Source organism: Dama dama, chromosome 18 (genome assembly GCF_033118175.1).
Source record: "Dama dama isolate Ldn47 chromosome 18, ASM3311817v1, whole genome shotgun sequence".
NCBI lineage: Eukaryota > Metazoa > Chordata > Mammalia > Artiodactyla > Cervidae > Dama > Dama dama.
The window spans coordinates 32,428,286-32,439,542 of record NC_083698.1 but is presented as its reverse complement, the minus strand read 5'-3'; the positions used below and the strand labels follow the sequence as shown (position 1 = coordinate 32,439,542).

The 11,257-nt window shown below is 34.2% G+C and overlaps 1 long non-coding RNA gene across 1 annotated transcript in view; it reads left to right on the top strand.

Moving 5' to 3' along the window:
• Positions 1-950: 950 nt before the first annotated feature.
• Positions 951-11,257, top strand: part of LOC133072789 (uncharacterized) — a 119,932-nt gene continuing 109,625 nt past the window's right edge. The window contains exon 1 of the long non-coding RNA XR_009696809.1: positions 951-1,058. This is a non-coding gene — a long non-coding RNA (uncharacterized LOC133072789). The remainder of the gene's footprint in view (positions 1,059-11,257) is intronic.

Here is an 11,257-nt window from a genome sequence, read left to right as displayed (position 1 = left end):
TGCGCTGGGCCTTCGTTGCTGCGCATGCTTTCCTCTTGTCGCAGTGAGCAGGGGCTCCTCTCTGCGTGTGGTGTATGGGCTTCTCATTGCAGTGGCTTCTCCTGTTGCAGAGCACAGGCTTTAGGGGGCATGGATTTCAGTAGCTGAGGTTCCTGGGCTCTAGAGCACAGGTTCAATAGTTATCTCACACAGGTTTAGTTGTTCCATGGCATGTGGGATCTTCCCAGATCAGCGGTCGAACCCATGTCTCCTGCATTGGGAGGCACATTCTTTACCCCTGAGCCACTAGGGAAGACCTGTAACTCACTCGTTTAGATTAGATCATGTGGTTCACTTTTTTTTTCCTTTTCCTCCCTGGCAGTCACCATCATGTCTCAAAATAACCTGCTTACTCTACTACTCTCTTTTTTTTATAAATAAAATATATATTTTTATTAAAATATTGAGGAAATGTTAATTTGATTCAGTATTTTTCCTAACAAAAGAACAACAGCAGCAACAGAAAAGCAGCATTAAACCTGCCCTTCTCCTATATGTGTCCTTTTAGGAACTGCCTTTTTACCTTTCCTTATCGTGCAGTCTAGCTTTAGGTAATATGGGTGTGCACATCAGGTTTTTTTTTTTTTTTATCAATTCCAAATTACTTTTTAATTCAACTAAAGATAGTTACAAAATTAAGTAAACCATTTTTAAAATCTTCAACTTAATGGAACTTTCTGCTTCACATGATACAACTTAAATCCTTTGGTATCTCTCGCTCCTTTTGAGGACGCAGGTAGCTACCTAAGATTTTTTTTTTTAACTTTTATTTGCTGGTGTAGTATAGCCAGTTAACAGTGTTCTGATAACAGGACAGCAAAGGAACTCAGCCATACATCTATGTGTATCTTGTACTACTAATTTATGACTTAATAATTGGAATTTCTCTTCTTTTGTTTTTTTAGGTTGGGTTCACCATTTCCTAAAACCTTGCCTCTTAGATGCCATCCCTTGTTACTTCTTTTTAATTTGCTAGAGGACAGCTTCAAGCAACATCCTAAGAAAAAGCTAAAAAACAGGTACATTTCCAGAATCTTTTTTTGTTTGGTTGAAAATGTCTTTATTCTGCTACCTAAATGGTTAACAGGTTTGACAGCATATGGAAATAAATGTCAAATCATTTTTAACAGAGTTCTAAAGTAATTGATATTATTCATTGTGAGTACTGTTTATACACAAACAATCAGTTTGTACATGTTTTTGTTTGATTTTTATTCTGTTTTTACATTCTTTGATTTATTCTAATACTTCTATGTGATTCTTTTTATGTATACTATATTGAATTCTCAAGCAAACCCTTTAATTTCTGTTCTCAATTTTTTATATTGACATCCTGCAATATTTTTAGTTAACTTTTTAAAGCTTCTACTTGATTTTAATTTTAAATTTTTAAATAATTTTGTTAAGTTATGTTTCTAGATCCAGTGTGTTCCTAAAAAAATCTACTATAGACCTTTATTGTTGAAATTCAGAGGCAAAGACTTTTTATAGGGGACATGGAGTGTTACCCATGACAAAGATTAAAATGTAATAGTAGTAATAATCATCATTAACATCATTATCACCCCAGTGTTAGTGATTATAGAACACTGTTGGATATATTAATACAAACTTTCTGAAGGGCATTTGTTTAGTAAATACCAAAAACTTTTACAATATGAAAATCACATAACCACAAATCACATATGCTCCAGTTCAGCTCAGTTCAGTTCAGTCGCTCAGTCGTGTCCGACTCTTTGCGACCCCATGAATCGCAGAACGCCAAGCCTCCCTGCCCATGACAAACTCCTGGAGTTTACTCAAACTTATGCCCATCGAGTCAGTGATGCCATCCAGCCATCTCATCCTCTTTTGTCCCCTTCTCCTCCTGCCCTCAATCCCTCCCAGCATCAGGGGGTCTTTTCCAATGAGTCAACTCTTCGCATGAAGTGGCCAAAGTACTGGAGTTTCAGCGCCAGTCCTTACAATGCACACCCAGGACTGGTCTCCTTTAGGATGGACTGGTTGGATCTCCTTGCAGTCCAAGGGACTCTCAAGAGTCTTCTCCAACACCACAGTTCAAAAGCATCAATTCTTCGGCACTCAGCTTTCTTCACAGTCCAACTCTCACATCCATACATGACCACTGGAAAAACCATAGCCTTGACTAGACGAACCTTTGTTGGCAAAGTAATGTCTCTGCTTTTTAATATGCTGTCTCGGCTGGTCATAACTTTCCTTCCAAGGAGTAAGTGTCTTTTAATTTCATGGCTGCAATCACCATCTGCAGTGATTCTGGAGCCCCCAAAAATGAAGTCTGACACTGTTTCTGCTGTTTCCCCATCTATTTCCCATGAAGTGATGGGACCAGATGCCATGATCTTTGTTTTCTGAATGTTAAGCTTTCAGCCAACTTTTTCACTCTCCTCTTTCACTTTCATCAAGAGGCTTTTTAGTTCCTCTTCACTTTCTGCCATAAGGGTGGTATCATCTGCATATCTGAGGTTATTGATATTTTTCCTGGAAGTCTTGATTCCAGCTTGTGCTTCTTCCAGCCCAGCGTTTCTCATTATGTACTCTGCATAGAAGTTAAATAAGCAGGGTGACAATATACAGCCTTGACGTACTCCTTTTCCTATTTGGAACCAGTCTGTTGTTCCATGTCCAGTTCTAACTGGTGCTTCCTGACCTGCATACAGGTTTCTCAAGAGGCAGGTCAGGTGGTCTGGTATTCCCATCTCTTTCAGAATTTTCCACAGTTTATTGTGATCCACACAGTCAAAGGCTTTGGCATAGTCAATAAAGCAGAAATAGATGTTTTTCCAGAACTCTCTTGCCTTTTCGATGATCCAGCAGATGTTGACAATTTGATCTCTGGTTTCTCTGCCTTTTCTAAAACCATCTTGAACATCTGGAAGTTCAGGGGTCACATATTGCTGAAGCCTGGCTTGGAGAATTTTGAGCATTACTTTACTAGCGTATGAGATGAGTGCAATTGTGCAGTAGTTTGAGCATTCTTTGGCATTGCCTTTCTTTGGGATCTAGAAATTAGGAAATTATAAGAATAACATTAAAAATACCAGCAAAAGCATATTCAAGAATAGGATAACTGAAGGTAAATATTGGGGAAATCGATTAATAAGTTATACTTAGGTGCCAGTAACAGATTATTCACTGCAGAGTTCCTGAGTTAATAGAATGACTTAATATTTCAAGTTAAATATATTAAAATAGGCTCAATAATTAAGAATTCACATTTAATTCTCATTCTTGGACTATTGGCTTTTGTCTGCAAGTAAACTATTAGAAATAATTATGGTGTTTCAGTGATTGGTTAGACTAATTAAGATTTATATAAATCTCTGAAAATGTGGTCAATATGTATGTTTTTATTATTTGTTTCAGATATACAGTATCATAATTTGATATCTGTACACTCTAAAAAGTGATCATCACCACAAGTATAGTTATCATCTATCACCATACAGTTGATTCCCTTCATCCATTTTGGCCACCCACCAACCCCATTCCCTTTAAGTAACCACTTATAACCACTAATCTATTCTCTATATCTATGAGTGTATTTTTGTTGTATTTGTTTGTTCATTTGTTTTTATATCCACATATGAGTGAATTCATATGATATTTGTCCTTTTCAGACTTATTTCACTTAGCACAATACCTTCAAGGTTCACCCATGTTATCACAAATGGTAGGATTTGAGAAGTATTCACTGTGTGTGTGTGTGTTGTGTGTGTGTGTGTGTATGTATGTATCTTCTTTATCCGTTCATCCAATGATAGATACTTAGGTTGCTTCCATTGCTTGACTGTTGTAAACAATGCTGCAGTGAACATATGGGTGAATATATCTTTTCAAATCAGTATTTTTATATTCTTGAGGTAAATACCTAAAAGTAGAATAGCTGAATAATACGATAGTTCTATTCTTTTTTTTTTTTTTTTTTTGAGGAATCCGCAATAATTTCAAATGGAATTTCTATACTGTTTTCCACAGTGACTGCACCAATTTATATTCCTACTAACAGTGTATGAGGGTTCCCCTTTCTTCACATGCTCTCCAATATTTGTTATTTCTTGTCTTTTCATTAATGGCCATGCTAACAAGTCTGAGGTGGTATCTTATTGTGGTTTTAAATTGCATTTCCCTGATAATTAGTGATGTTGAATATCTTTTCATGTTCCTGTTGATTATCTATATGTCATCTTTGGATTAATGGTCTATTCAGATCCTCTGCCCATTTTTAAAAAGTTGTATATATTCTTTACATATTTTGAATATTTTAAGAGTTTATCATATATATTGCAAATATCTTCTCCCATCCAGTAGGCTGCTTTTTGATGATGATTTCCTTCACTGTACAGAAGCTTTTTTAATTTGATGTAGTCCCAATTGTCAATTTTTGCTTTCCTTTCCCTTGCCTCTGGAGTCAGATCTACAAAAATTTCACTAAGACTGATGTCAATGAATTTTTATATCTATGTTTACTTCTATGAAGTTTATAGTTCCCAATCTTACATTTAGGTCTTTTATTCATTCTGAGTTTATTTTTGTATAGGATATTAGAGAATGTTCTAAATTTCATTCTTTGAAATGTAGCTTTCCGGTTTTCCCAGCACCACTTATTAAAGAGACTCATTTCTCCCTTGTATATTCTTACCTCCTTTGTTATGGATTAATTGACCATAAGTGTGGTGGGTTCATTTCTGGGGTCTCTATTGTGTCCATTGATCTATGTTTCTGTTTTTGTGCTGGTACCATTCTGTCTCAATGACTTAGCTTTGTAGTATAGTCTGCAGTCAGGGATCATGCTTCTGCCATCTGTTCTTCTTTGTCAAGATTTCTTTGGCAATTCAGGGTCTTTTGTGGTTTCATTCAAACTATAGAATTATTTGTTCTATTCCTATGAATTATGCCATTGGAAGTTTGGGGATTTCATTAAATCTTTAGATTGCTTTGGGTAGTATTAACATTATAACAGTATTTATTCCTTCAGTCAATGAATGTGGCATTCTTTTCTTTCACATCCTTGGTTACATTTATTTCTAGGTATTTTATTCTTTTTAAAGCTATTGTAAGTAGGATTGATTTCTTAATTTCTCTGTTAGTTATTATTAGAGTTTGTTCTGTATGGCCTTTATTATGTTGAGGTATATTCTGTGTACACCCGCTTCTTTGAGAGGTTTTATCTTAACCGAATGTTAATTTTTTTTTTCTTTTCCTTTATAGGTTACTACAAAATACTGAGTATAGGCCCTTATACTATATAGTAGGTCCTTGTTGGTTACATATTTTATATATTGTAGTGTGTATATGTTAATCCCAAACTCCTAACTTATCCCCCTACATTCATCTTTGGTAACCATAAATTTGTTTTCTATGAGTCTGTTTCTGTTTGTAAAAAAATTCATATGTATCTTTTAAGGTTCCACATATAAACAATATCATGTATTTGTTTTTGTCTGATTTATTTCATTTGGTATGATAATCTCAGGGTCCATCCATGTTGCTGCAGATGGCATTTCATTATTTATTTATGGCTGAGTAATATTCCATGGTACATACACATGCCACATCTTTACCCATTGATCTGTTGATGGACATTCAGGTTGCTTCCTTGTCTTGGCTATTGTAAATAGTGCTGCAGTGAATATAGGGGTGCATGTATCTTTTCAAATTATAGTTTTTTTCTGGATATATGCCCAGCAGTGGGAGTGCAGAACCATAAGGTAACTATTTTTGTGTTTTTAAGGAACCCCCCATATTGTTCTCCACAGTGGATTCACCAATGTACCTCCTCACCAATAGCGTAGAAGGGTTCCTTTTCTCTAAAATGTCTCCAGCATTTATTATTTGTAGACTTTTTATGATGGCCATTCTGACCAGTGTGACATGATACCTCATTGCAGTTTTGATTTACATTTCTCTAATAATTATATATGTTAGCCAGATTTCCTGCCCATTTTTTGACAGGATTGTTTGTTTTTTCAATACAGAACTGTCAAAGCTGTTTGTACATTTTGGAACTCAATCTCTTGTTGGTTTGCAAATATTTTGTCCCATTCTGTGGACTGTCTCCTCATTTTGTTTCCTTTGCTGTGTAAAAGCTTTTAAATTTAATTTAGTCTGATTTTTTTTAATTTTTATTTTTATTTCCTTTATCCTAGAAGCCAAATCCAAAAAAGATACTGCTGTGGTTTAGGTTAAAGAGTGTTCTGCCTGTGTTTTCCTCTAGGAGTTTTATAGTATCCAGTCTTACATTTAGGTATTTAATCTGTTTTGAGTTTATTTTTATATGTGATGTTAGAGAATATTCTAATTTTATTTTTTTTGAAATGCAACTCTTCGATTTTCCCGGCACAACTTATTCAAAAGACTGTTTTTTCTCCATTGTGTATTCTTCCTCTTTGTCATAGATTAATTGATCATAAGTGAATGGGTTTATTTCTGGGATCTCTATTCTGTTCCATTGATACATGTTTCTCTTTTTCTGCTTATACCATACTGTCTTGATAATTAGCTTCCTAGAATAGTCTGAAGTCAGAGAGTATGATTCTGCCGGCTCTGTTCTTCTTTCTCAAGATCCTTTTGGCTATTCAAGGTCTTCTGTGTTTCCATATAAATTTTAAAATTGTCCTAGTTTTGTGAAAAAGGTTATTGGTAATTTAATAGTGATTTCATTGAATCCTTAGATTGCCTTGGGTAATACAGTTATTTTAACACTATTGATTTTTCCAATTCAAGAACCTGGTGTATCTCTCCATCTGTTTGTGTCATCTTGAATTTCTTTCATCAATGTCTTACAGTTTTTAGAGTACAGGTCTTTTGCCTCTTTAGGTAGTTTTATTCCTGGGTATTTTATTCTTTTGATGCCATTGTAAATGGGATTTTTTCCTTAATTTCTCTTTTGGATCTTTTGTTGTTAATATATAGAAATGCAGCAGTTTGTGTGTATTAATTTTGTATCCTGCACCTTTACTGTTGTTGAGCTCTAGTAGTTTTTTGGTAGCATATTTAAGATTTCCTATGTATTATGTGTCACCTTCAAATATAATAGTTTTGCTTCTCCTCTAATTTGAATTTATTTCTTTCTTTTGATTTAAAAAATGTATTTATATTGGAATATAGTTGGTTAATGATATGTTAGTTTCAGTTGTACAGCAAAGTGATTCAGTTATGTGTATACATGTATCTTTCCTTTTTCAAATTATTTTCCCATTTAGGCCATTACATAATATTGAGCAGAGTTTCCTGTGCTATACAGTAGGTCCTTGTTGGTTATCCATTGTAAATACAACAGTGTGTACATGTCAATTCCAAACTCCCTAATTATCCTTCCCCCTGACCCTTCCCCCCTCATAACCGTAAGTTCATTCCTAAGTCAGTGAGTCTGTTTCTGTTGTAAATAAATTCATTTGTACCTCTTTTTTTAAAATATTTTGCATATAAGTGATCTCATACAGTATTTCTCTTTCTCTGTCTGACTTAATTCAGTGTGAATTGTTTTATTTCTTTTACCTTTCTGAGTGCTGTGACTAGAACTTCTAAAACTATTTTGAATAAAACTTGAGGGAAAGGGCATCCTTTTCTTATTCCTGATCTTAGAGGAAATTCTTTCAGCTTTTTATTGTTGAGTATGATATTAGTCATGGGTTAGTCATCGATGGACTTTATTATGTTGTGGTGATTTCCCTCTAGGCTCACTTTCTGGAGAATTTTTTAAATGATTATAAATGGATATTATATCAAAAGCATTTTCTGCATCTGTTGATATAATGACATGTTCTTTAGTTTGTTAAGTGGTGTATCAGACTAGTTGATATGTGGATATAGAAAAATCCTTGCATTCCTGGGATAAATCCCACTTGACCATGACATGTGCTTCGTCGCTCAGTCATGTCTGATGCTTTGCGACCCCATGGACTGCAGCCCACCAGGTTCCTCTGTCCATGGGGATTCTCTAGGCAAGAATACTGGAGTGGGTTGCCATGCCCTCCTCCAGAGGATGTTTCCAACCCAGTGATCAAACCCAGGTCTCCCACATTGCAGATGGATTCTTTACCATCTGAGCCACCAGGGAAGCCCAGGAATACTGGAGTGGGTAGCCTATCCCTTCTCCAGGGGCTCTTCCTGACCCAGGAATCTTCTGCATTGCAGGTGGACTCTTTACTAGCTGAACTACCAGGGAAGGTGTATTGATCCTTTTAATGCATTGTTGGATTTGGTTCACTAGTATTTTGTTAGGACTTTTGCATCTATATTCATTACTATTATTGGACTGTAGTTTTCTCTTCTTGTGGTATATTTGTCTGTTTTTGGTATCAGGGTGATGGTGGCCTCATAGAATGAGTTCAGTAGTGTTCTCTCCTCTAACTTTCAAGGGATAAGTATTAACTCTTCTCTAAACATTTGGTAAAATTTGCATGTGAAGTCATCCAGTCCTGGACTTTTGTTTATTTGCAGTTTTTAAGTCACAGATTCAACTTCAGTACTTGTAACTGGTCTGTTCATATTTTCTATTTATTACTGGTTCAGTCTGGGAAGATTGTGCCTTTTAAAGCACTTGAACATTTCTTTTGGGTTGTCCATTTTATTGGCATATAACTGCTTGCAGTAGTTTCTTGTGGTCCTTTGTGTCTCTGTGGTATCAGTTGTAACTTCTCCTATTTCATTTTTAATTTTATTGGTTTGGACCCTCTCCCTTTTTTTTTCTTGATGAATATGGCTAAAGCTTAATCAGTTTTATCTTTTCAAAGAGCCAGCTTATAATTTCATTGATTTTTTCTATGGTTTTTGGTCTTCATTTTTATTTATTTCTGTTCTAATATTTATTATTTTTTTACTTCTGCTAACTTTGGATTTTGTTTATTCTTTCTTAGTTGCTCTAGGGATGATGAATTTTGTCAAATGTTTTTTCTTCATCTATTGAGATGATCATATGATTTTTATCTTTCACTTTGTTAATATGAATATAATATACTACATTGATTTATATGCAAATGCTGAATAATTTATGTCCCTGAAAAAAATTCCACTTGATCGTGGTGTATAGTTCTTTTAATGTATTGTTAGATTTGAAAAGTAGTCAATATCATGTTGGCAGTTAGCATGACACTCAGGCCTGTGACTGGAATTGATTAATTATTGTTTTGACATTTCAAATGACAGTACAAAAATGAACCTAAGAAAGGTCTAAAGCTGGGACTCACTGAGCAGTACTTTTAGATAATTGCCTTTCACTTGTTTTGTCTCAAAGAGAATATTTCAATATTGTTTTTCTTTGGCTTATACATAGTACCTAGCAAAACAGACAGACATATAATCCAGGTCTCTAGAGTAGTTAAGATGGAGTCAGGAATTATTGAGGAATATTAAAGGCAAGTGTCTTAACATTTGGTCAAGTTTTCTTTATGTATAAGTGGAATCACTTATCTTTCACATACAAGTTACACCTCATACACTTGAAGTGAGATATTTTAGGGAACTAGAAATTGATTTCTAGAAAAATTCCTGTTTTTTATATTGGTCTCAGCATCTTTCTATCAATGTTTTAGTCATCCTTCTTGATAATCAGGCAGGCAGTACACTGCAACTCTAGCAGTTGTTATAAGAGAACTGGAAAATACTTAGAATAAGCTTTTAAGAATAGATATTTCTGTCTTTATTAAGGCATTTTTTTAGTAAAATGACAAGTGCTATCTTCTAAATTAATTGGGAATAGATGAGAAAGTAAGAATAGTATCCTTACTTTTGTTTGCATAAAAATTACAGCATTTTAAACTCCAGAGATGGCTAATGTAAACCTTTCTCTGATTCTTTAAATTTAACTTAATTTATTGTGTGCTAAAATCAGACTATTTATCTGACTTTGAACTTCAGATAAATAGCAATCAGTGAGTACATCAGAGCCATGCATGTTTAGGTCAGTGTAGCTTCAGTTGGTGTCTCTGAAATGTATGTGATTTTGAGAAGCTCTTTGGAAAATTCTACAGAATAAAAGAGAAATACTATAAAGGCAGTATCATACTGAACAAAATTAATTTGAAATTTGTATTTTATATAAGGATGTTATAAAAAGTAATAATAATAAACATTAACATGTACTACTTAACCTCATTCATTGAGGAATAGACCCTTTGCTGTTAAAAGAATAAGCTCATGAGAGCTTTAAGATTCATTTTTTTAAATGCAAGAGACAGAAGTGGTACTGAGACAGCAGGCTGAGTTAAGAAGAAAATAAATCTCGAAGGTTATATAACTCAAGATTAAAGGTAAATCACAATCAGTATCAAGGACTAACCATGGGTAACTTCAAATAGTCTTATTTTAGCACACTACAAATTAAGATAAATTTAAAGAATTTTCATGATAGAAATTTCTCCATAGCCATCTCTTGAGTTTAAAATCCTGTAATTTTTAAGCAAATGAAAAGACATATGTTTGATCCATCTGCCAATATCTAACATTATAGCATTTTTCTTCTTTCTTTTTACTTTGTCTCCAAACCCAATAACTTGATCAGGTTTTGTAAGATACTTTAATTGCTTGGAACACAGGATATACTCAGACTCAGCTATAAGGTATAGGTCATATAATTGCAGTCCTTTCTCTTTTTGGAAAAAAAGTCTGTAAGATGTCCAAATATCCTGTTTCTTGAAGCTATTACTATATAAATTAATGGCTAAATGCAAAATCAAGAGAGGCCATTGACTTGGATTTGAATCCTAATTAAAATGTTTACTAATTATTTGGTTCTGGTCATGTCATTGAAAATGTCTATACCTCAGTTGTTTTCTCTATCAACTTATATTTATTGAATCATTGTGAGGAATATATTAAATACGATATGTAAAAGGTTACATAACATTTTCTGACCAGCTTACCACATGGATCGAGTATAGATCACTCTCCATGGCAGAAATTCATAAGAACTCTGCATAAAATATGACCAAAAATCCATTATATATCTAACTTTTTTAAACAGCCAAAGAATAGCTCTCTCTCAAATTAAAAAAAAAAAAAAATGGATCTCAGATTAGAGAGCTCAGTTTGATGCTGGTGACCTTTATTAAGCAACAGATAAAGAAACTAATCAAACTGAGGGGTTGGCTTTTGTCTGGAATAAAGAGAAAAGTGATCAGGTCTCGAGTTCAGGCAAGCTGGAAGGTATATATAAGGCTGCTCATAAAGCCAGGGTACTTGACATGATGTATAGTCT